Here is a 27,387-nt window from a genome sequence, read left to right as displayed (position 1 = left end):
TGCTCTTAAATGTGGAGATGGCTGGAGAAAATAACGCGACGTATACCTGGGCGTAAGCGGGAGAACAGAAGCGGTGCATGCTGGTAGTTGAAGTCCACTATTTCATTATAATATTATATGTCCAAAAAAAAATTAAAACAATCAGTCATAACAACAAGTGCCTCGGTCCTGATCGCATCGCTGTGTTGCCAATAATGACGTTAAAGCACACCCTCTCGTGTAATATTGCTAAACTATAATGGGAAGGCCCACAGTAGTAGACCATGTGAGACATGTTACACATCTTACCTACAGGTCTCGGATGAGCCTGTGAGTTTGTTTGAGTTGCTCTTTGGATAAGGATACATGTGGACCCAAAAATCACAATAAAACTCCATGGCACTCTCTTTTTAAACAATTAAAATGCCTGTATTGTCATGGCATGGTCATGGAACAAAAGGCCCTCTTCTCTTTGGTGCTGTGGCCAGAGAGGGTGTGGACATATAAAAACTCCAGCAGATGGCGTCGTTTGGCCCACAATATTCATCCAAGCTGAATTAAAGTGCAACATAGTGAAAACAAACAAAAAAAAGCAGTAAAATCTAAGTCCTCATTAAGGCCTGGGTGTTTAGTAGGCTGTAATTTGTAGATCCAAAAGGCTTCCCGACAGTTAATTTTCCTTTGTCTGTCACCTTTTTGAAAGGAAGATGGGATGTGGTCAGTGCCAAAGGCTTATAATGTGGATAAGTTACTGTTATGGAAGTCCAGATAGTGTCCAGTGCAACAGTGTTCGACCGTCTGGTGTTTTCTCTTTCTGATAAATGGTGATCGATGATTTGACAGTTGTACATCAACACTGGGTATACTTCTCTCTCTCTCTGTCTCTCCCCAGTTTATCCAGGTCACCATGAGCACATGAAGAGGACAGGACTAAACAGAGGGGACACACCGGCCTTTTAAAATCTTCTCATATTAACAGCATGTGCTTTCATTGTGTACGTTTAGTTTTAATCGTTGTCGTACAAACAGGTTAAAACGTCACTGTCACGTTCCATTGGCTGCAACGTAATCCTTGGAGACAAATGTGCCTGTCAAAGTAGCCGACGTCCGCTAAAAATGCAGCACTATGGAAAGGATCCCTATAGAGATAGACAACAGCTAACCACAAACAGCTGTTATATCGCTCTCGCCCGTCACCTGACTCAATTGACATTTTTTTATTTTATTTTTTTTACCTTAAACACACTTAATTCAAACTGGCCAGAAACAAAATAAAACTCACCAAAACCGTCTTTGTTAGTCTTTCCACTGTTTCAACAATCACCGGCTCCGGTTCGGTGGAAATAAATCCTTAACTCACCGCGTTAGATGAGGGGGAAAAAAACAGCCGTTATATCGCTCTGCTCAGCTGGACCGGCCGGATGAACCAAGCACCGAGAAGCTGCGATAACAACACAGGCAGAGGGGGAGTGACGACATCTCATATACAACCATTGAAGTAATTCATAATGTAACAAACTAATAAGATACTGTACCAATAATAAATGTAGCAACAGACTCAGATCCGTAAGGCCAGTGGCAGTGAGGGGGGAGGAGGTGGTGCCAGAGAGGAGGATGACGACGTCCTCTGCTCAGGACGCCTCATCCCCACAATGCACTCCACTATATCTTTATTTACTAAACTGCATCTCCGCCATAATTGAATTTACTGCTATACTAATGTTCAGAATCTCATTTACAACCACTGAAGTAATTCATAATGTAAGAAACTAATAAGAATATAGTAACCTCAGGCTGTACCAATAATAAACCTCTGTGCTCCTGTATACTGGTGGGCATTATTATCACTCATACATTTATGGCCTTTTACCTCAAGAGTAACCATGTTAGCCCATAATGAGTGTGAACGTGTATGGCATGAATAAACATGTCCACCACAAACATGAAACGTCACAGACTGATGTTTGGCTCCTATCTACTCCCTCTTTTCGAATGTATTTCATTTAAACAAAAAAATAGTTCATTAAAAGAGAAACTTGTTCTGTTTAATGTGGTTCCATATGGCCATGAATAGCAGAATAACGCATATTGTTTTAAATTTGGAGGGTTTGACAAGTTGTTGATTTTGCAGAGACAGATGTCCCAAAGACATTTTGACATGTCACAGCAGGAAAAGCGCAGGTGTAAATAATAAAGTTAAAGATGGCTGAATTCCATTTAGCTGCTTAGCTCTCCTGGTACTGAGGGCGCCGGCTCACTGTCACACTCATCGTTAATGTTAGTACACCTGCGCGTTTTCCACAATGACAAAACTGTCTGCTGTGAAAACGGCCGTTCATCCTTAATGCACTCCAAGGTGACGTAATCATTTCTCATCGCTCTGTGCCGAAAGGATCTTGTTCACATGAGATATGGATCCTGTGGGCGCAAGCTGTTATCTCGTTTGTACAAGATCCATATCTTGTGCGAACAAGATAAAAAAAGTGCTTTACAAGCAATTACAAAGAAAAGAATCAAATAAGAGATTGTTGAAGGCAATGTCAAATGGCCTTACATAGAAGAAATGATAAGAATATAACAATAACATAAAACAACATAAAATATGTGCAAACATAAAGACAAATACGAGGCAAGCCTGGTGAGAAAATGTTCATTTTAAAAAACGCTAACACTAGAAAACAGGGCCTCCTTTATAAGGTGGTCAGAGTTGGGATCCACTTTAGATCTGCTGGTATTTGTTCCCAAAGTGTGGCACAGAGTAATTAAATAAAGCTCCACCAGTCTGTTTTCTTTCTCTGGGAGCAGCAAGAAAAGCAGTTCCACAAAATCTAAGAGGTCCAGCAGTTTCATATTTCTACCAGGTCAGCAAAAAACATTATAATCCAGCAGGGCTGCATCACATGACTGTTGGTCTGCAGTGGTTTCTGGTCACAGGCTAGACTGTCATAATAAAGGACGTTATGTGAGTGATGCAGCAATATAGCACAAGATGTTTCTACACTTTGACCGTCTGATAAAGACTCTTGGGGCTTTATGAAAGAATTACCTCCATCTGACAGACGAAGCTGGAAAGTCTCTGCGACTTGATTTGGGTGTGAAACACAAAGCTATCACCTTGTATGATCTTGTGAAGACGAGAACTACCATGAGTGTCAAACTAATGTACACAGGTGAGCCGTCGGCCAGCTGTTCCGTCACCTGAGGCGACACGTCACATAGTGAGACTGGTTCCCACTGCAGTTTTAATACAAGATCAAAATGACTAAATTACCCACGTTTGGCTCTTTGCATTTTTATTCGTTTTTGGATAACGATGGAGGTGGATGGCACAGATGCATAAGTATTTAACTACTCAGCTATATTTTTAGTAGGATATATTTATTGTTGGTTGTGGTCTCTCAAGGCTATTTTAGTTAATAATAAAAAATAAAATCACACCAACCTAATCCTTCAATTGATAAAACATCTGATCAAACATAAGTAAACAAGGCTTTGAAATCTTAGCAAGCATTCAGTGTCAACTTTCAGACCAGACACAGTTTGGTTCCTACTCAGACTCCTGAGGTTCAACACCCAGGTCTAACTATGATAGAAACCACATTGTGATGAATCAGTCCAGCTAACACAGCATGTTGGGTGTGTTTGCGTAAAGGTGCACATTCTACCACGAGTCAGCCTGAGGAGGAAGAAGAGGGAGTCCCGGCCTCCAACACCGCTCTGTCTGAGGAACATGAGAGCCAGACCGAACCTCGGAGGTAGGATGAAGATCTCTAACTGTCCATGACTGTTGTATATGTCAGAGCTCAGTGTGAAATCAGTGTACCATTATCATTCAGAGAGTTCTTAGGTGGTACTTATTCACCTTTCATCTGATTTTGGATTCAAACCTATGTGTCCATGAAGAGTGGCTGGTCTATGGATTCCTATTATTTTTAAAGGCAATACACTGCTGATGTCATTAATATAATGTTAGCATCAACAGAGCATTTTAAAGTGTCCACACAGTGAACTGGAACCTTTAGCAAGCTTAAAAAAATCACCATTAATTTTAGCCAATGTTGAAAAAATAAACAGACTTTGATTCCCTGTTAAAGAGGATTTATTAATTTTTTAAACAAAATGTGAAGAGTTGAAGAGTGGAGACAAAAAGCACAAGCTTAAGCTTGATAAGCTTTTCTATGGAACCGTGTGGGACTGTTTTTCAGTCTGCTCCCGCTGAGTGACTGTTTGATGGAGCAGACATGTTATTTCTTGGTTACAAGCTTTTGGATGAATTAGTCTTGTGAGTGTGAAGCGCTCTTGAATGTAATTTCTTAATGTGCAGTTATCTTAACAGCTACTGAAATACAAATCAAAAATACCAGTCTTGCATTGAAAATCAGTTGACCATCCAAATAATGTCAGACAGCAATGGGTTGTGTAGACAAAACAAGTGTACATGCAGAGATGGAATTCCTAACAGTAATAGGGACGATGAAAAGACCCACAGTTCTTGCTCATTCATCTTTATTTCAAACAGGACCTCATGTCACGTGAGGAAAGAACAGCGGAGAGCAAGACAGGCTGACAGCCTGGTTGGCAGCCAAGATACTTGTTAGCCGCTCTTTTCACACCTGGCCTCTTCCTTCGCATGTGCTTTTACTTCAGCCAGTAACTTTTTAGCTTTTGAGCTTCTATTAAAAAGACATTCAACAGCTGTACCAGGCTGTGAAAAAAACAAAATAGATGCAAGTTAAATTTTGCATTACTGATAGGTCAACAGAAACCTCACACTGTTTGTGGCTACTGTTGACATTACACATACTTTAACGTTGCATAAATTTGACATTGCGCATTAGATGTTTATAAGTGACCAGGTACGTCATCACACTCTCTGAACACCTCCTGCTTCATGTTGGCGTACATGCCAAAACAGCTGCAGATGCATTTTTTTGGTGCGTTCTGTATCCATGCAACATATCTCACACACACAAGGAAAACACAATGTGTTTAAATCATACTATCACTTGTGCATGTTAGATATAAACCAGTGTGATACTATGTCTTTGGATGCAAATAGGAGCCTGACTGCGGGGTGAGGCCATTTGCTCTGTCACTACAGACACCTTCACTTCCCAGATTAGCCACATTGGTCATAGTGCTTTGTTTGAATTGACCATGCTATAGCGCTGTAAATGGTCAAAACACTCATCTTGGGATGGAAATATAAAAAATAAAACCAAGTTTTTAATAATGGACTGCCTTGAAACTGTAAACAAAATGGGCTACTGTTGAATCTGCCACATACCTGCAGTGACTTCCCTTTGCCATAGCGTATAAAGGTAGCAAAGTGTTCACAGTTGTTGGTAAAGAGGTCATATCTTTTACAATTTTTCATGGCTTCTTTAATTCGAGCAGTCATTTCTTCTGGGGTTCCTTGTTTGAAGTCTTTAATCCCATCGAGGTAATTGGACTTGCTCTCTTTCCATTTTCCTTTTGCGTTTTCAAGTTTATCAAATCTACAGTTAGATTTATCTATGGGACCTGTTCGTGAGAATAAACTTTTAGAAAAATTATACATAAACTTGACACAAAACCTGTTACTTGTTCCTCCTGTATTTAATTTGCTCTTTTCTTATTTACTGTAACTGTGCACCTTACAGTTGCCTGTAAGAAAAGGAAGGAAGAGTTTCAGAAGCATCAACTCAAAACAACTGATTAGGAGGATTAGGAGTCCTGCAGCTGTAACTGTTAGTTGCTAACAGACAAACACATCTATGTACACATAATGATTTAGGAGGTTTTCTAGTTTGCCATCTGAGTCTGATGAGAAAATCATTTTTAGTCAGTGTGTAAATCAGACATCATGGATTTGTTGGAAGAAAGAAGCCTTATGAAGCTGTTTATGGCAAAAAGATTAGGAGCTTCAGGGCTTCATTATGTAATCATATGTATATATTTAAATTAGCATACTTTCATTTTCTGCTTACTACACGTACCTGTGCGGTGAACTATGTCATTATCACCTTGGCCAATGTCTCTTACTGTCTTTGGGCCCACATAAATAGCATAGTGCTTGTATGGAGGCTTTCTTCCAGGGGCGAGACAGTTTCTCGGAAACTGAATTATATCTCCAAATTGGTACTGTGAACACAAGAAATCAGAGATGCAGTTTATCAACTTTTACATTCAGTTCAAAGCAGTACAACACACCAATCAGACTGACTAAATAATGAATGTGGATAGGAAATAGCAAATGATGAAACTTGATCAAATATAGTAGAATGATAGTAGAGTATCCACTAAGGTACAGTAAATATCAGTGCTAAGAATGAGGTTTCTCAGCAGACTTTGGCTGTTAACAGAAACATTTTTCTACATCGGATGAGCTCTAGAGTCTCTCTGCTCAATGCCCTTTAAGACTGTGCACAATCAAATGAAGAGTTTAGGTATTATTGCTACGTGCAAATATGGTGCTCTCTTAAAGTCCAACTGGGAACGTGAGACCCAACAGTTGCGCCTTAATATTGAATTCTGGAATACATTACCAGTCTCTCTAGTTGGCCGCATTAAGGCCATAAAAGTAGCTACGCTCCCTAGATTCCTGTACGTGTTTCAGTGCCTACCGTCTATATACCATTATAGTACTTCAAGAAACTGGATTCCATCATCTCATTATTTATTTGGAACAATAAGTAATATGTAAGGAGAAGTTAAAAGGCGGTTTTGGCCTCCTTCAATTTCAGCTTTATTACTGGGAAAACTTGAGAGTTTTGTCCCTCTGGCGCTAAAGCCTACCAGCAGACCGCACTCTGATAACTACAGCTTCTTGGCTTCAGATTGAACAGGCTGTATTCTTAATTATCACCTTAACCGCTGTTTGTTGTTGTTAGTTGTTAATTAGGTCTTGGCACAAAATCTACTTGGTTAAGGTTGAGGAGGAAAATATGTTTTTGTCGAAGTCAGACAGTATCTGTAGCAGCAGTGGGAGCTTCGTTGGTACTGGGTAGTTATTAGGTGACTATTTGTAATAGTGGTAGTGGGAGTAACAGCATAAATAGACTAAATAAATGAAAATTAAACAACTCACCTCCCCATTAATCTCTATTATTGTGACCACCAGCTGAAGGACCAAAGCAACCAAGATGAGGTTTTTCATTTTTCCAGCAGTGGAGAACTGCCATGGCGAAAAGAGGAGAACATGTAATAATTAACCAAAAAAATAACGATAAAGACCATGATCAACTTATCTGATTTCAAACTGAAGCTAATGTTTGTTAGCTAAAGCCTTTAAAGCCACTGTCTGTAAGTATTTGACACACTCACAATATCAAAAAAGCAAGTAGTTATGCTTGATTTAAGCAGTAAGACTGAAAGGACAGAAAGCTGAAAACTGGAAACATTGGACAGAAACAGTCATGACTTACCACTGATGTGTTGAAAAGATGACGATTGTTTAGTAGAAATTAGCCACTTAGCACCCTGAAAGTACACACACACACACACACACACAAAACAGTTTACCAAAGCATTGTAGGTGCTGTGCATTATTAGATTTAGCATCAATCACAACCAGCGACCTCACACATGAGACAAAAGCAACATTTTCTTCCAATTTTTTATTTTCTGTCATTATATCACAATTTAGAGCAACACACCGAGGTTAGAATTTGGAGCAAGCAAATACCTTCCAGTCTTTCATGTTACACCTGTCATACAGTGGTATTTCATTTGAGACGGTCATTGGAGAAATCTTTGTAGAGTGAATAGTTTCAGAGGTCTTACCTTCTTCAGTGAGACGGTGGAAGCATGTTGGTGCAGATGAAGGGTTCTCCTTAAATACACTAAAGAACAATACAGCTCATTCTTTGTCCAGCCCACCGGGGGCTCGGACTCATTTGAATGATTCAACTTAATCACTCAATACATTTACATATACAGTATGTGTGTTTTACCTTCTTTTACACTCACACAATTCTACATTCATATCCACACATTCGTATGTTAGTGGCTTGTTTAAGGGCATTAAATAAACATTAATACAGGTCAATGACACAAAACTTAAAGACAATTTCCTCCATTGAAAAGCAAAGAATATCAGAAGTGTATACACACACACAGAGAGAGAGAGACAAACTAAGACAGCATAATGTGTTAACAAACAATTAAAACAATCAAAATTCAACAACCACAAGAAAACCAAAGTTAACTATCATTTTTTTTTTAAATGATGAAGTTGGAGCATCAAAGAACTGAGGAGCAACCCCATGAAGGTCTTTGTAGACAAGAATTTTTTTTTTTTTTTTTAAATTAATCCTAAAAACAACAGGAAGCCATGGGAAAATTCAAATGTTCATTCACTGAATAGATATTTGTCATTCTAACAAAAATCTTTCTATGAGCTTCAAAGGACACTACACAACTTTATGGTTCACTCTGCTCAAACAACGTGTAACTGTCAGTTATAGCCGGTAGACATTTTAGTGACCTGTTTTAAATGCCGTTTAATATGGAGGTGATAAGGGGCTATTCTGACTTTTAACTCCCTATTGATATAGAGCTTGTTATAATAAAACTGTAGAAAAGCCTCGTTCTCTCTGCTAAGGAAGTATAATGACACACCGCTCAGATAAAGTTCAGTGGAACTTCTGCTTATTTTAGTATTCAAATGAGAACTTTAGACACGGAGACGGTAACAACTGCTCTGTCCTTCAGTAGCGTTCCAGCCAACGAACTGGTACGGAGCCTGTTTGAGCTAGCAGTCACTGGTGAGGAAGATCTGAAACTCATATTTACTGCTGTCGCATGTTGTTTTCTTTTAGGTGACTAAATATAGAAAGTTTTCCTTCACTACTAAAAGACATGGTTTCTTTGTGACATGTGTGCGGATGCTAGCTAAACAGTCCTTCACTAAGCTCATACTGTGGGCTGCTGAATAAGGGACGTCAGTGTGCAAATTCAGATTAGTTACATTTTATTGTCAATATGTTTTGGAAATTATATTAACAAGGTGTTCAGGGCAATTTGGTTTTTGCCATACTAGATGCCACTCTGTAGGCTGCCACCTCAAATTTCAGAACTCTGACAGCGTTTAACAAGCACTCCTAATAAGTAAAAATGTTTGGAGATAGTTTTTCCATTGTGATCACCACAGCAAGTCTAGTTTATTCCTCTCAGCTGGTCAAACTGTTACGGTACAGACAGGCAGGGGACACAGAGATGGACCAGAACGTTCTTTATTGAACGACAGCCAGATATAGTGGGTGTGGGGAGAGGGAAGTCTGTAGGAGGGAGAAACGCTGGAGCAGGGAGATAGGAGGATTATGCCAAGTGGCATGGAGAGTCCTAAATTTGAACAAGGTCAGACACATACTGAGGTGAGTGCAGGGCTCATATACTGGCTGTGATTGGGAGCTAATGGGGAGCAGGAGTGGGTGATTAGTGGATGGTGGAGCCTGGCGTATCTGTGACACAAACTAGCAAAGCATTGTGAACACAGAGGCACGTTCGCAGGCAAGCCAGAAGACACTCTCAGAGACAGAAAATGCAGTTTCAACATAAATTACAATCGCCGTATGGATCACTTAAGAAATATATGAATAGCTAATTTTTGTCTCTTCGGGGGAAATTGTTGATAATATTAGCAAATGTTATCCTTAATGTTATCTTTAAATGAGACACATAACTCCACCACCAGTATTAAAATCATGTCACTAGATTCTCAATCTAACTTGCACTGAAAAACAAGGGCAACTTTCTGACTTAAGTTAAGTTAACTGACTACATTTTCTCTGCAGAAAAGAGTGTTTGCAGTTCAGAAACATCTCTCACTCCAAACCCAACTTTTCTTGTGCCTGCATTGCATTCTGGTCCACAATAGACTGTATTCTGTGCTCTGCATGTAGACATTGTTCTCATTCTTCATTCTTTGATTCTGAGGGGCTGACACTAAAACTGGACATTAATTGTTGGTACTGTGAATCTATCATAACAGAATCTGCTGTGGCTGCTGGACATATCTGTAAGTGACCTCACGTTGTCCAGCAAACTACCCATGGAAAGAAGAAGCATACTCTAAAATACAGCCAGACATACAAACTTACTCAAGGGAGTCAGGAGCCTTAGCTTGAGACGGTAACCAGAGTCCCCAACAGGACTTCATCAGTGATGCCTTGCTCAAAGGCGAGGTAAAGTTGAGAGTTTGTTAAAAAATTGAACTGTTAATCCCTCAGAAATACGTCACCTTAATAACAGTCACATCCATATTTGTGGGCATTATTAATATGAAGCCAGGTGAAAACATTTATAATTCATGAGGAAGATGTAAACAGAATAAGTCATTCTAAATAACAGCAATATTGTGACATGAAAACCAGGCGCAGGTGATGAAGGCAGATGTTAAAATCATTATCCGGTCCTGTTTGACAGCAGTTTATGTTTTGAGCAACATATCACTCAGCTTGTCCAATCATGTTTCTATCACCTCAGAAATATTGCAAAAATCCGATCTATTTGTAGTGTTGTTGTACGTGCTTTTATCTCCTCACGCCTCGATTACTGTAACAGCCCGTTCACTCGTCTTAATCTAAAAACTTTAACTGTAAACCAGGACCGAGAGGTGCGACCACATCACACCTGGTTCAGCCTCTTTACATCGGCTCCCTGTTGGTTTCAGGATCGACTTTAAGATCTAGTTGATTACTTTTAAGGCTCTTCATGGCTCCAGACTATATTTTAGACCTTGTAATCCCTTATGAACCTTCACGTAGTCTGAGATCTTCGGGCAGGGGTCTCCTGTCTGTTCCTGAGTCCAGGATGGAAACTAAGGGGGACAGAGCTTTTGCCATCAGGGTCCCGAGGATCTGGAACAACCTGCCCGAAGACATCAGGCTGTCTGAGTCAGTGTCTTCGTTTAAGTCTCTTCTCAAAACACATTTTTATCTGAAAGCAGATCCTGATTTTACCTGAACTGGCTGCTTATTTTATTGTTTTTGTGTATTTTATGTGTTTTATTTCTTTATATTTCATCATTCACTGTGGTATTTCATTTCTCTTGTTCTTCACTTTGTACGTTGTTTTGATAAAGTGCTCAATAAATTAAGTTTTATTATTATTATTATTATTATTATTATTATTATTATTATCAGTAAATCATCCCTGAACTAATGTGCTAACTCATTTTAGACGTGGATTTTGTTCTTCTTTATACTAAACTCTTTGGCCAGAGTAAAGCACTCGCATGTGTTCAAATCAGAAGATGATTTGAGTATCTCGTAGTACTGTGCTTAGATTAACAGTACAATGGCAGCTAAAAGTCCTTTGCTTGCATATCTATTAAAATAAGTGGACAGCAGATAGAGCAGTAATAAAAATTACAAAACTACACACTTGCAAAGTGCCCAGCGTTTCAGCTCCTGGTCTTGTTGCGTTGACCCCCCATTTTAACCAGGTTGTGAAAAATTTGGGGGTGAAATTAGACGGCAGTCTAAAATTTGATAAGCAAATTGATTCTGTGGTCGGGGCAAGCTTCTTTCAGCTCCGCCTCCTGGCAAAGGTTAAACCCTTCTCGAGCCGCTGTGACCTGGAGAAAGCTCTCCATGCTTTTGTTAGTTCCCGCATAGACTCCTGTAATGCGCTCTGTGTGGGAGTTCACCGAGCCGGTCTTCACCGTTTGCAGCTTGTGCAAAATGCTGCGGCCCGCCTGCTCACTAACAGTCGGAAACACAAGCACACATCGCACCTGTCCTGTACTCGCTGCACTGGCTCCCTGTCCAGTTCAGAATTCATTTTAAAATTTTGACATTTGTTTTTAATGCAGTCAGTGGCCTCGCACCTTCCTATCTGTGTGAGATTTTGAGCCCTCACCGACCCGGCAGAGCTCTACGATCTGCTGGGCAACATCTGCCGGAGGTCCCCCGGTCCCGGGGCAAACAGTGGGGCGACCGCTCTTTTGCAGTGGCCGGTCCGAAACTCTGAACTCTCTGCCCGCTGACTTAAAACCCACTTAATTAGAATAGCTTTTAACACTTAGTGGCCCTGTGACACTTCTCTATACTTTAATGTTGTAATGTGCTCTGCTGACCTATTTGTATTTTTCTTATTATTTGTTATTATCATTATTTTATTTATTTTTTTATCTTGTTTTTAATGTTGTACAGCACTTTGGTTCAGTTTCGGTTGTTGGAAGGTGCTGTAGAGATAAAGTTTGATTGATTGATTGTAAAGTCCAGCGTGCAACAGCTGAGCAAGTCTGTGCCATAACTCAGTGTGCAACAGTAGAATGAATTTGTACAGTGCATTTAGATGTGCAATATACTGTGACATGTTGTGCACAGATGTGCAGCTTTAGGGAAGGTAAAGGGGGGGATGTCCTGCAGATGGAAGGGAGCTGAAAGAGTCATCTCTGCCTTTATTAGTCTCTGCTGTGCTGCAGGTATCAGGCCTGTGATGTCTCAGCCAGAAATGAAAAGCTGCACTCCCTCCATCTCAGTGTCATCCATGCATCAGGCATTCTTTGTTTTTATAGTTTAATACCACTTAATATCGTTTTCATAATAATTTAAAGTAGCATTTCCCAGCAGCATGTATACAAAACAAACTGAAGCAGCAGTTTATTTATTACGTTTCTGTTTCTGTAAAAGGAGAAATATCTCTTCTTCATGGAAACGACTCGAACTCAGCACTGACGCACCTGAAGGGACACAGGTCGTGGATTTCCACCTGAAAGCTGCATAAGAAGCCGGTTCTTCTCCCAGTGTGGTTATAATTTCCACATTATGTCTGTGATACATTTGAAAAAATGTCTGACTGAAGCAAAAATCCGGTTCCCGGTGGGGGCCAGCCCCGGACGACGCCTCGCACAGGCCGCTTCCTTGTTGACTCTGAGGGTGTATGCTTTGGTCTCTCTGTGCTGACGGAGCAAATGACTTCTGAGACCAGAAAAGGTAATGTAACAAACATTTAACAGCGTTTCACGCGATGGTGTTTCGCTCTTACTACACATTTAATGTGACCGGTGCGGAGCCGCGTCCTTGTCGAGTTCAGACCGGATGGGCGCTAAGGCGCTAATGTTAATGTTCCTCCACCGGACACTGAGATAAAACATGTCCAAACAGGAAGGAAAAAGAAAAGGATACATGAACATAGGAGAAGAGGAAACTTTCACATTTCCGGTAAGTGTCTGAGCCGTTCTTAACAGCGCCAAGAGACTGAACATGTCCAACAGGAAATTATACATGTAGGGAAGATCTGTGTCAGGGAGACAGGACAAGAAGACAGACCCACAGAGGCCAGATCATCAGAGCACTGGGGACAGGAAGAGCAGCAGTCATGAGGTTTGATGAAGATCATTTACTCCAGAAAATGGCAGCAATGTCACCTAAAGGAAGGAAGTTATGAAGCTGTGTCGGGTCAAATGACTTATAGGGAAGATTATCTTTCTCTGTCAGCGTTTCCTGATGAAGGCAGAACGTCTTGGTCACGTGATGTGGATGGAAAGTCTCCACGAGGTGTTTTCCTAATGGTTTTGAGTGAAATCTGAATCAATAGTGTTTTTTTATTATCATTATTTTCCAACTGAGGTCTGTAAAGCTAAAGAGCAGCAGTGGAAGGTAACTAAGTACTTTCACATTCAACTTTGAGGTACTTTCACTTTCTGCTTTACTGCATTTCAAAGAGAAATACTGGACACACTCCACTACGTCATAGACAGCTGTAGTTACTGTAGCTTGTTACTTTGCATATAAAAAAAAAGATGTACAAAACCTATAATCAGTTTATAAAATGTGATTGATTGTAGAAGTAGTTAACATCAGCTCCACCTCGACCAGCTACAACGTTAATATGCATTTATAAATGCATCAGTAATCATAATCCTTCCTGCAACCAACGGTTATTTTCATTACTGATGAATCTGCAGAGTATTTTTCTGTTAATTGAATTATGTGTTATCTGTCTTCATTTGTTCAACCAAAAGTCAACGATGAACGACGAAACTCAAAGATGTTCCGTTTACAATGATGTAAAACAGACAGAAGCAGAAAATCACCAAAACATTTTTGACTTTTTGGCGTTAGTTTTGCTTGGTAAATGACTGAAACGATATTTCCATTATTAGAATACTGGCCAATTATTTTTCTGCAGATCAAATATCAATTAATCAACTAATAGTTTCAATAATACAATTTAAGTTTGAAGGCAGGACTAGTAGTTTTGCTACTCTTACTGACGTAAAGGATCTGAATACTGTTCCCACCTCTGCTTAAGACACAAATTTAATTGTTAGTCTTTTAAAAAGAAGGATAAAAAAACGCAAATGGCAAGTTTTCAAATACATTTAGATATTTTTAATGTAATGTCACAAACTTTGTTAGATTTTTCAAGGAATTTTATTGACGGGGTTGATCACAGTTGTAATTAAAAGCTTGTAATGAATCAGTCCAGCTAACACAGGATGTTGGGTGTGTTTGCGTAAAGGTGTCAATTCTACGATGAGTCAGCCTGAGGAGGAAGAAGAGGGAGTCCCGGCCTTCAACACCGCTCTGTCTGAGGAACATGAGAGCCAGACTGAACCTCGGAGGTAGGATGAAGATCTCTGTCCATGTCAGAGCTCAGTGGAAAATCATCCCACTCCCACTGCCATGAGACAGAAAAGTCTGAGTACTGTGTTGAGAGGAAGGAGAGGATGTTGCTCATTCAGACTCTTGCAAATGTTTCCGTCTGATTCTCGGATTCAAAGCATTTAGCTTTTAGTCAAAAACCTGATTACTTTCTTGAACAGAAAATGGTTTCTAAGGCCTGATTCGACCTTCGTCCAGTTTGGTTTGTCATGTGTGTAACTTGTAACACACACCATCTTTCTCCACAGTCACTGACCTCCATAGACTTCCACCTGCCTTTTGTCATTGCTCCATTTCTTTCAGGACTGAGCAGGAAAGAGCAGATTCTCCTTTACCAAGCGGTGTGTCCATAAAGAGTGACATGTCCATGGATTTCCCTATGTCTTTCAAACAGCAAGATTCAACTTCTAAGTAAGTCAGCAGAACTTTTTTAGCACAAACTGAAGATGGTCAAATTTGGTTTGCTACGTCCTGTAACATCACCAGCCTCAATCACAGTCATTGAGCTCCACACATTCAGAGGTGACCAGTAGAACCACAGTTTTGTACTGTTGCTCTTTAGCTTCAGTTAACTGCTCAGATATGAGACTGATATCAATCTTAATATTTCACTAACATGAAGAAGAGTAACATACAGTGCAGTCCACTGGTACTGCAATGTCTACATACCATCCCATCACTTGTCAAACCATTGTTGCTTATGTGCTGTATGTATCCATGTCCATGGATTACCCTATGGCTTTCAAACAGCAAGATTCAACTTCTAAGTAAGTCAGCAGCACAAATTCTCTATGAAGGGGTATAACTATATTATATAACACTACTCTAACATTACTACATTGTTTATTTGCAGAGATGGTGCAAAAGTAGAAAAAGGGTTAAATCTTAAAGAATGCAACTGAACATGGTCAAATTTAGTTTGCTAAGTCTTCTAACTTCTTTTCCATCACCAACCTCAATCACAGTCATTGAGCTCCACACATTTGGATATATATGGCCAAAAAAGTCCACGAACACTGGCCCTGGTACTCAGAGAACAATGGATTGTTTCCTCCAGACCTTCAGGTCGGGAACAAGTTGCTGCCCCAAGTAAAGCAGTTCATATATTTGGCCTCCTGGAGACCTCCCGGTGGAGATAGACCAGAACACAGCAGTGATATGTATCCCATGTTGCCTGGGATCCCTCTGGGATCACCCATGAGGAACTGGAGGAAGTATAGGGAGAAGGGCATCTGGGCTGCTGAGCTTAACCTGCTAACACCAAGACCCGGACCTGGATAGGCCGCCAAAAATGGATTGATTGATGCATGGACGTGTAATGCACCCATCTAATCTAGTCTGCACTAGCTGGGCGCCAACCCATCCAGAATTGTGCAGCATCACTTTTGAATAAAAACTAGACATTGCTTCTCTTCATTGGCTACTTACCACCTTGAGGAAAAATTTTACCTGACTGAGAAGGCATTACGTGACAAGGCCCCTTAGTACTTAGAAGAGTTGGTGAGAGGAGCCTCAGGTCCTCAGACCAGGGGTGTTTGGATGTTCTGAGGTCAAGGCTGAATTCTTCAGATCATCATGCTTTTTCCATCTTTGCTCCTTGAGTTGAGAACTGTCTACCCTACAGTCTCAGAGAAGTGGAATTAGTGCATCTTAAGACGCATGTGTTTGCATTGGCATTTTCTTGAACAGAAAGGTCTGACTGACCTTCGTCACATTTGGTTTGCTATATGTGGAAACTTAACACAAGCCATCTTTCTCCACAGTCACTGACCTCCATATACTTCCACCTGTCTTTTGTCATTGCTCCATTTCTTTTAGGACTGAGCAGGAAAGAGCAGATTCTCCTTTACCAAGCGGTGTGTCCATAAAGAGTGACATGTCCATGGATTTCCCTATGTCTTTCAAACAGCAAGATTCAACTTCTAAGTAAGTCAACAGAACTTTTTTAGCACAAACTGAAGATGGTCAAATTTGGTTTGCTACGTCCTGTAACATCACCAGCCTCAATCACAGTCATTGAGCTCCACACATTCAGAGGTGACCAGTAGAACCACAGTTTCGTACTGTTGCTCTTTATAAGCTTCAGTTAACTGCTCAGATATGAGACTGATATCAATCTTCATATTTCACTAACATGAAGAAGAGTAACATACAGTGCGCTCCACTGGTACTGCAATGTCTACATACCATCCCATCACTTGTCAAACCATTGTTGCTTATGTGCTGTATGTATCTACTTACATTGTTCAGTGTTAAGGTACACATAAAAACTACTTCTCACTAATAGTTCATGTTTTCTCCACAGAGTTCACCAGGAGACGTCAGAGGTTTCCACTGGTGGTCAAACAGACCTGGACTCCATATTTATGGTGTGTAACTGTGCAAGCCAACCTTTAAATAGTAACTACAACAGCCACAAATGAAAGAAATACTCCAACATTTTGGAAAATATGCTCTTTTAAGGTGATCGATATCAAATTCATCTCTGTGTACAGAGACAGAGCAGGGGGATGTTAGCCTAGTTTCTTAAGAGCTACCTTAAAAACATTGTATCTTTAATATTTAATACATGTGGAAACAGAAAACAAGATATTGGGGTTTGCCTAGTGTTACGGAATAACAGGCAGGGGACACAGAGATGGTGGGAATATCCTTTATTAGACGACAGCCTGATGTGTGAGGGATAGGATAGAGGAAACGGGTATAGGTAAGTCACTGGAGGTCTGGTGAGGCCACAGAAGACTGGTGACAGAAATAACACAGGAAAACAGGGGAAAGTACTGGAAACGGGGAAAATCGCTGAGAACAGATTCAATAGATACTGGTATAGTCTGGTGCATTGAGTCCTAAACACGAACGAGGTCGGACACTGAGTGTGGAGAGTGGAGTGGTTTTATACTGGGTGTGATTGGGGCTGATTGAGGGCAGGAGTGTAATTAGGAGCAGGTGTGGGTGATTACGGGCTGGTGAGGACATGACAGACTGTGACACCTAGCAGTTAGCTCACACATTTACTGACAAACAATAACTGGAACCAGGCCCGTAACACACTTTTTAAACTCTCTGAACAAAACCAAGCAAATTTTTTAATTAATTGTTAACACGCTAAGTTAGTTAAGTTGGTGAACATGGTAAACATTATACCTGCTAAACATCAATCAGCATGTTAGCATTGCCACTGTGAGCGTGTTAGCATGCTGACGTTAGCTTTTAGCTCAAAGCACTGCTGTGCCTAAGTGCAGCCTCACAAAGCTGCAAGTTCAGAATGAGAGTTACGTTTATAAAATTTAAAGCTAAGTGAATATTGTTTTTTCCCAGGTTCTTGAGGAGAACATCGTTGCTTTTGTGAAGAACGAGCTTAAGAAGTTCCAGAAGGTTCTGAGTCGAAATTACCCAGAATGCTTAGAGGGCCAATGTGAGGACGAGGAGGTCGCTAATGGTGAAGAGGAGAGCAGCAGAGTGGCATTTGTGAAGATCACACTGCAGTTCATGAGGAGAATGAAGCAGGAACATCTGGCTGACTCTCTGCAGGACAGTAAGAGGCTTTTATAGATGTATTGAATCGTAGAGTATAAAGTCTGCTGTAAATGTGCTGTGCAACACCTGCATCTGTTATAGTTTGAGGGATTTGTCACTTCCTGTTTTATTTTGTAGTATTTTCCTTCCCTTGTGTGTCTTGTGGATTTACTTCCTGGCTTTGTTTTCCCTCCAGTTTTGATTGTTGGCCCTTCCTTAATTGTTTGTACCCGTGTCTCGTTGTCTCACCTCCCCTGGGGTATTTAGTCCAGGTCTGTGTCTTTGTTCAGTGTTGGATCATTGTTGTTAATGCATGGTGTGAGTTCTGTTTGTGGATGTTGCTTTGTGTTGTGTCCCGTTTGGTGCACTTTTTGTACCTGGTTTGTGAGTTTGGATTCTGGATTTTGTACCTTGCCTGCCCCCTATTGAACTGTTTAGCCACATTGGACTCACTTCCCTGCTTCCACCACTGCCAGCCTATTACCTGTTTGTTGAACTGTCTGTCTGCTTGTACCTGCCTGCATACCACTTCGCCCCCAATAAACACTGTAGCCATCCGGCTACTTCACCCTGATACCGCTTCCTGGCCATCTGCATTTGGGTCCACATACCACTACTACACCACATACGACAGCATCAGATCTATAAATGATTGGCTGCTCACGCTGACCAAAACTGGAAAGTATGTCCAGATGGTAAATAGAATGGAGATGTTGGTGGGGTTACATCAGGAGCCCATGTTTGCGTAAGTATAAATCCCACAGATTTTTCTCCAACACTTGGATGGACATAAAACTCGACTGAATCACTGTAAACAGTTTTGTCTTCCCGGAAACACGCTAACCCTGCCAGTCATATAAAACCATACTTGACCATTACCTAGTAGCTAGCAGAGAATTATCATAGTAGGAGATCGTCATCCGCTTCCTGATCTAACAACACAGGTGTGGGTGGAGGCCAACAGTCCTCTACAGCTCTGAATCTCATGGCAGCTCTATATTGCAATCATAGTATCAGAATATTGAAATATAGCTGTAAAATCTAATGTAATCCAATACAATATTTGTCATTTTTCTTTGTAGAAATTCTTGCTCCAGTGTGCCGCTGTAAACTCAAAACTTATCAGAAGGAAAAGTTTCAATTTCTGTTTGAGGGGATCGCTAAAGCAGGAAATCCAACCCTTCTGAATCAGATCTACACAGAGCTCCACATCACAGAGGGGGGGACTGCAGAGGTCAATGATGAACATGAGGTCAGACAGATTGAAACAGCATCCAGGAAACCAGACAGACCAGAAACAATAATTAGATGTGAAGACATCTTTAAACCCTCACCTGGAACAGATAAACCAATCAGAACAGTGATGACAAAGGGAGTGGCTGGCATTGGGAAAACAGTCTTAACACAGAAGTTCACTCTGGACTGGGCTGAAGACAAAGCCAACCAGGACATACACTTCACATTCCCATTCACTTTCAGAGAGCTGAATGTGCTGAAAGAGAAGAAGTTCAGCTTGGTGGAACTTGTTCAACACTTCTTTACTGAAACAAAGAAACAGGAATCTGCAGGTTTGAAGAGTTCCAGGTTTTGTTCATCTTTGATGGTCTGGATGAGTGTCGACTTCCTCTGGACTTCCACAACAATGAGGTCCTGACTGATGTTAGAGAGTCCACCTCAGTGGATGTGCTGCTGACAAACCTCATCAGGGGGAACCTGCTTCCCTCTGCCCGCCTCTGGATAACCACACGACCTGCAGCAGCCAATCAGATCCCTCCTGAGTATGTTGGCATGGTGACAGAGGTCAGAGGGTTCACTGACCCTCAGAAGGAGGAGTACTTCAAGAAGAGATTCAGAGATGTGGAGCTGGCAGACAGAATAATCTCCCACATGAAGACATCACAAAACCTCCACATCATGTGCCACATCCCGGTCTTCTGCTGGATCACTGCTACAGTTCTGGAGGAGGTGTTGAAGACCAGAGAGGGAGGAGAGACGCCCAAGACCTTGACTGAGATGTACATCCACTTCCTGGTGGTTCAGTACAAACTGAAGAACATCAAGTATGATGGAGGAGCTGAGACAGATCCACACTGGAGTCCAAAGAGCAGGAAGATGATTGAGTCTCTGGGAAAACTGGCTTTTGAGCAGCTGCAGAAAGGCAACCTGATCTTCTATGAATCAGACCTGGCAGAGAGTGGCATCGATATCAGAGCAGCCTCAGTGTACTCAGGAGTGTTCACACAGATGTTTATAGAGGAGAGAGGGCTGTACCGGGACAAGGTGTTCTGCTTCGTCCATCTGAGCGTTCAGGAGTTTCTGGCTGCTCTTCATGTCCATCTGACATTCAACGTCTCTGGTGTCAATCTGCTGTCAGAACAACAATCCACTTCCTTTTGGTCTAAATTCCTCAGAAACGAATCTGAACTTTTCTACCAGAGTGCAGTAGACAAGGCCTTACAGAGTCCAAATGGACACCTGGATTTGTTTCTCCGCTTCCTCGTGGGTCTTTCACTGCAGACCAATCAGACGCTCTTAAGAGGTCTGGTAACACAGAGAGGAAGCAGCTCACAGACCAATCAGGGAACAATCCAGTACATCAAGAAGAAGATCGGTGAGAATCTGTCTCCAGAGAGCAGCATCAATCTGTTTCACTGTCTGAATGAACTCAGGGACTGTTCTCTAGTGGAGGAGCTCCAACAACACTTGGGTTCAGGACGTCTGTCCACAGATAAACTTTCTCCTGGTCAGTGGTCAGCTCTGGTCTTCATCTTACTGTCATCTAGAAAAGATCTGGACGTGTTTGACCTGGGGAAATACTGTGCTTCAGATGAGGCTCTTCTGAGGCTGCTGCCGGTGGTCAAAGCCTCCACTAAAGCGCTGTAGGTTAAAAAATAATCACATAAATTAAATGTATTAAAATTGGGGAAAAAAAAAAAAATCTTAGTCTTTTTTTTGCTAACTCCTTCAGGCTGTGTTGCTGTAATCTGTCAGAGAAAAGCTGTGGAGTTCTGTCTTCAGTTCTCAGCTCCCAGTCGTCCAGTCTGAGAGAGCTGGACCTGAGTAACAACGACCTGCAGGATTCAGGGGTGGAGCTGCTCTGCGCTGGACTGGAGAGTCCACACTGTAAACTGGAGACTCTCAGGTCAGTATTCATCAGTTTGTTCAACAGATGACCATTTCAATCCATGCTTAGGAGAGGAAAACCTAATAGATAAAATGCCTAATTGTAAAATAACTTTTGTGTACTGGCAACAGCTGCGCTCAGGTGACAGAAGTGCTGTACCGAACATAGTATTCTCAGCGAACATGGGTTGGAAATATATGTTATATATATTATGATTAATAAGTTGCTCTTGTAGTTCTTGGGAAATTGATGGACTTCGATATTAAAATACTTACTCAGACAGAAGAGTCATGACAAGCTCTCTCAGATATATGGCGTGATGAAGAGTCATATATTGCTGTCACAAGGATAACCATGTTTATTAATATAAGATTAAATGAATTATCATACTTATATTGGCTTGTTTAGTCTACACACTCTAAGGCAAGAGAGTGATCAATGACTGAACCAACTTTACATATAAGGAGGAAATAGATTCAGATAAGAAAAATACATAATAATGCTAGATTAATGATTACTGAGCTAACTATAATGGTTTAGGGATGTTACATGACTACTGAAAGAGGTGCAAATTAGATTTGTTTGGAATGCCCCATTAACATAATATGATGAATGGACGGTACCTATGGCAGCGTATGGTGAAGGATTGACCGCAGGTCGACTCTGCGGTCCGTAGGCGGTCTCCCGCAGCTCAGGCAGGGGTCCATCATGTAGGTTAGCTGGCAGTTTGGAGCTCTCAGTAGCCCGTGGACAGCGTTCAGGCAGGCAAAGTCTTTTGCCAGGTGTAGCTGGTGGATGCAGCTGTTAATGCAGGTGTGTGGTGAACACCACCTGTTGGAGATCCCACACTGGTCAGACAATGATTGTTTGTTTAATCAGGGGTGAGCTGACTGAAGCTGTATAGACTGTAAAGTCCTTTAAGGCAAATTTGTGATATTGGGCTATGTAAATAAAATTGATTTTGTGTGTGTGTCTAGGCTGTCAGGCTGTCAGATCACAAAGAAAGGCTGTGCTTTACTGGCCTCTGCTCTGAGATCCAACCCCTCCCATCTGAGAGAGCTGGACCTGAGCTACAATCATCCAGGAGCCTCAGGAGTGAAGCTGCTTTCTGCTGGACTGGAGGATCCAAGCTGGAGATTGGACTCTCTCAGGTATGGACAGACAAGGGTGTATGTCGAGTCTGTTTGTCAGGGGGTCAAAATAAGCAAATAAATTAATAAATATATTTTTAAAAAGCTAATTAAAAAAACATTTCCCCACTTATATCTAGTGTTATCTTGCCATGCAGAAAGCATTTGTCTTTATATATCTAATATCCCAGGTTTAGAGATATGTCTCTTAAATACGTTAATTTTGTTTTTGTGTTGTTTTAAAAAATTACACTTAAAAATGTCTACAGTAACATCTCTTTCCCGAACCAGGGTCTCGTGCTCTGGATATTCCACAGACACTGTTAACAGTTTTCATTAAAGTTGTTGAGTGCTGATCTGACTTTGTTTTTGCATCAGGGTGGACCATGGTGCATCACAGTCAATGAAATCCGGTCTGAGGAAGTGTAAGTGGAAGTTTTTTTTAAATAATAAGAAGTAGCACACAACAGTCTGCAGGTTTTCATTCCATCCGTTCACCTCAGCAGGTGATTTCACTGATGAGCTCCTCCTGAACTCCCTCACATGTGTCTGTTCGAGAGCAATCATAAACTTTCACCTCTTTACTTCTTCACATTGGCTGCCTCCACTCTACTGCCTCCAAGCACATTGTCCTCACCAGAGGAAACTTATACTACAGATTCAACCCAGCTTCTGTTAAATGAACCATTGTTGTCATTTATTGCCTACCAGGCCCCCTTGGCCAGTTTCTCGAGCAACGGTAGCTCTTAAAAGTGAGTCCCTCTCACTCTTTCGATGGTCGGCTCTACACTCATTTTTCTTGGAGGCTTTAACACCCAGACAGAGAACTCTGAATTTCTTCTTTCTGCCCTCTTTTCCTTCAATTCTACGATCATGAGAAATGTATTATTCACAGCTTCTTCCCACAGTCCTTACATGTCAAGTCTCATGTTTTGACTCACGTTTTAATGTCTGAAAATATCGTATTTCCTAACAGTCAAAGAAATAATAAGCATGTGTCCCGTACAATTCATTAATACTACCCTAGACGACAATAGACGAGGTTGTACCAGTGTCACTAGCGTTCAGAGCAACAGAAAAAAATTCTCTCTCCTACTGCCTGAAGCTGCTAGCACCACTCCTCTCACACTTTTATTAAATCTTCCACTGCCACACCCGTCTGAAAATATGAAACAGCACTGGGCCCCTCACACATCAAAAGCTATATACCTGTACCTGTTTCCTCTCTTTCTGAGACACTTGTCACTAAGTGTCTGCATATCTCTTTGAGAACAACCTCCTAAACCCCCACCAGTCTGGATTCCAGGCAGGCCGTCCTACCCAGACGGCCCTCCTTGGGGTGAGGCATCGCATAATGCAAGAGCGAACTCTCCCCCGTCTTCATACTTGTGGGCCTGCCTGCTGCGTTCATCACGGTAACCACCACATCCTCTTCTCCACCCTTATAGGATTTGGTGTCTCAGGCTCTACACTCTCTCTGTTTGCTTGATTGCTTCCACTTGGCTAGTCCTGTGCTGAACAAAATCTAAAGAAAGCCATTCCTATTAAAAGTAAATTTAGTTAATACATAAAATTAAAAACTTGATAATTTGTCAGATAAGAACTGCTGCTATCTTCTGTCTCGTTCTCTCCATCAGACGCCTGCGAACTCACACTGGACCCAAACACAGCAAACAGAAAACTCATACTGTCAGACTACAACACAAAGGTGACAGTGGGGAGAGAGAAACAGCCATATCCTGACGATCCAGAGAGATTTGACTACTGGAAACAGCTGCTGTGTACTGATGGTTTGACTAGTCGCTGTTACTGGGAGGTGGAGTGGACAGGACAGGTTTACATAGCAGTGACTTACAGAGGAATCAGAAGGAGAGGAGAAAGTGACGACTGCTGTCTTGGAAGCAATGATCAGTCCTGGAGTCTGAGCTGCTCTGGTGCTGGTTACTCTGGCCTGCACAGTAAAAGGAGTGTGTCCATCAGTATCCCTCCCTCGAACAGAGTGGGAGTGTACCTGGACTGGCCTGCCGGCACTCTGTCCTTCTACAGAATCTCCTCTGATAAACTGACCCTCCTTCACACCTTCTACGCCACATTCACCGAGCCGGTCTACCCTGCCTTCAGGATTAAGATGGACCCCTATAACTCGTCAGTGTCTCTGTGCTAGATCTAGTAAAACGTAGTCTCCTTTTCTCTTTCTGAGTTGTTTTTTGGCCGCTGAGTATAAAGAAAATCTTTTTGTAGCAGTGGACAAGAGATTAGGTAGAATACGTCAGTGGTGACAAAGACTAACACACTGAGTGATAGTCAGCTAACGCCTGCCATCAGTAAGTGCTCTATTTCCCAAAGCGTATTTTGCTATATTTTAGAAACACTTCTGCTGTTTTCTATAGAGCCCCAAAATGTTAAATGTTAAATAAATATATAAATCCACTTTGGTACTTAAACGTATTTCAGCTTTTATACTTTATATCCACTTGTACTTAATTTATCTTACCTGTAATATAGTGTATTATATTTTGATTTGCTTAGTACTTCTATTCCTGTGTGCATTGACATGACAGTGAGCAGCTGTAACGAAAGTTTCCCCTCTGGGATCAATAAAGTATTTCTGATTCTGATTAAAAGATGTTATGAAAAACATACATACCAAGACTGTGAAATAATTAAATACAATTTTAAAGTATCACCTTGTATGATCTTGTGAAGACGAGAACTACCACGAGTGTCAAACTAATGTACACAGGTGAGCCGTCGGCCAGCTGTTCCGTCACCTGAGGCGACACGTCACATAGTGAGACTGGTTCCCACAAGTTAAATTTTGCCTTCTTGGTGAGTCAACAGAAACCTCACACTGTTTGTGGTGCAAATAGGAGCCTGACTGAGGCGATCTGCTACTTTCAGATGGTGTGTGGTCGAGAGAGAGATAGATAGAGATAGATATATCTATATAGATAGATATAAAGATATATATATATATATAGATATAGATATATATAGATATATCTATATATATATATAGATATATAGATATATATATATATATGTATATATATATATAGATATAGATAGATATATATAGATATAGATATATATATATATATATAGATATATATAGATATAGATAGATATATATAGATATAGATATAGATATATATATATAGATGACGCCATCATCTTCCTGCTTAACCGCATCCACACCCACCTGGACAGGCCGGCAAGCACAGTGAGGATCATGTTTTTTGACTTCTCCAGTGCTTTCAACACCATCCGGCCTGCCCTGCTGGGAGAGAAGCTGTCAGCGATGCAGGTGGACGCCCCCCTTGTGTCCTGGATTGTGGACTACCTGACTGGCAGACCACAGCACGTGCGCCTGCAGCACTGTGTGTCGGACAGCGTGGTCAGCAATTCTGGGGCCCCTCAGGGGACTGTCCTCTCTCCCTTCCTCTTCACCATCTACACCACAGACTTCAGCTACCACACAGAGTCCTGCCACCTTCAGAAGGTTTCTAATGATGGTGGGATGTATCAGCGGTGGTGAGGAGTCTGAGTACAGGGCTGTGGTGGGGAACTTTGTTTCATGGTGTGAGCAGAATGCTCAATGCGACAAAGGCTAAGGAGCTGATTGTGGATCTACGGAAGACCAAGGCACCGGCGACCCCGGTTTCCATCCAGGGGGTCAGCGTGGAAATTGTGGAGGACTACAAGTACCTGGGAGTACACTTGGATAACAAGCTGGACTGGACCAAGAACACTCAGGCTGTTTACAGGAAGGGCCAGAGCCGCCTCTATTTTCTGAGGAGGCTGAGGTCCTTCAACATCTGCCGGACAATGCTGAGGATGTTTTATGAGTCTGTGGTGGCCAGTGCTGTCCTGTATGCTGGGGCAGCAGGCTGAGGGCAGCAGGCTGAGGGCAGCAGGTTGAGGGTAGCGGACGCCAACAGACTCAACAAACTGATCCGTAAGGCCGGTGGCATTGTGGGGGTGGAGCTGCACTCTCTGGCGGTGGTGTCAGAGAGGAGGATGCTGGCCAAACTACACGCCATCTTGGACAGCATCTCCCACCCGCTCCATGACGTGCTGGTCAAACAGAGGAGCACCTTCAGCGGAAGACTCATCCCCCCACAATGCACCACAGAGCGCCACAGGAAGTCATTCCTGCCTGTGGCCATCAGACTCTTTAACTCCTCCCTCTAAGGGTCAGTCTGTATGACCCGAAGTCACTAAACTGGACATTGATCATTAACATCTCTGCAATACTTGACATAATTGTGCAATATTCTGTGTACTACTCCCGTGCAATATTAGTTTTCCCATGTTAGTTTTTTATTGTTATTGATATTATATACCTCTATTACTCTCGACAGTACATGCACCGCTGCTTATTACTTATTACTTATTTTTGTTACATTGTATTATTATACTGCAACTAGTAAACCCACTTGGTACTCGACACTTAGTTTATCTTATACTTATACCCACCTGATACTTAATTTATTTTCTGACCTGTTTTATAGTGTTTTATAGTGCATCATATTGTTTGCTAGTACTTTCTCCTGTGTGCACTGACGTAAAGACGAGCTGCTGTAACAAAGAGTTTCCCTACAGGGGATCAATAAAGTATTTCTGATTCTGATTCTGATATATAGATCTATCTATATAGATCTATAGATAGATCGATAGATAGATAGATAGTGGAGTATTTTCACAGTGTGGTATTAGTGCTTTTACTTAAGTAAAGAATCTGAATACTTCTTCCACCTCCAGTGATGGGAATTACGGCTCTTTGAAGGGAGCCGGATCTTATGGCTCCATTCCTTTCCGGGAGCCGGCTCTTTCGGCTCCCAAACGGCTCTTCATGTGGAGGAGGAGAAGGAGGGGGGAGGGAGCCGGTTCACATCGTTCACCTAAAAGAGCCGACTCATAGAACCGATTCATAGAACCGACTCGTTCGCGACCGACACATCACTAGCGTGCTAGCTGCATGATGCGGGGAGCAGCAGGAGGAGGAGAGGGGCGTTTGGCAGGCTAGTTTTCCTCCTCA

The 27,387-nt window shown here is 41.6% G+C and overlaps 1 long non-coding RNA gene and 1 pseudogene across 1 annotated transcript; one reads left to right on the top strand and one right to left on the bottom strand.

Moving 5' to 3' along the window:
• Positions 1-24,538, top strand: LOC122881154 (annotated as a pseudogene).
• LOC122881163 lies at positions 4,468-7,898 on the bottom strand. The gene is made up of 4 exons (XR_006379109.1): positions 7,744-7,898; positions 7,386-7,440; positions 7,049-7,135; positions 4,468-6,102 (listed from the first exon to the last, which is right to left on the bottom strand). It is a non-coding gene; the product is annotated as an uncharacterized LOC122881163 (long non-coding RNA).
• Positions 24,539-27,387: the final 2,849 nt, after the last annotated feature.

This window comes from Siniperca chuatsi, linkage group LG9 (assembly GCF_020085105.1).
Source record: "Siniperca chuatsi isolate FFG_IHB_CAS linkage group LG9, ASM2008510v1, whole genome shotgun sequence".
Classification (NCBI taxonomy): Eukaryota; Metazoa; Chordata; class Actinopteri; order Centrarchiformes; family Sinipercidae; genus Siniperca; species Siniperca chuatsi.
The sequence above is the reverse complement of the archived record's forward strand: the minus strand, read 5'-3'. Positions and strand labels throughout refer to the sequence as shown.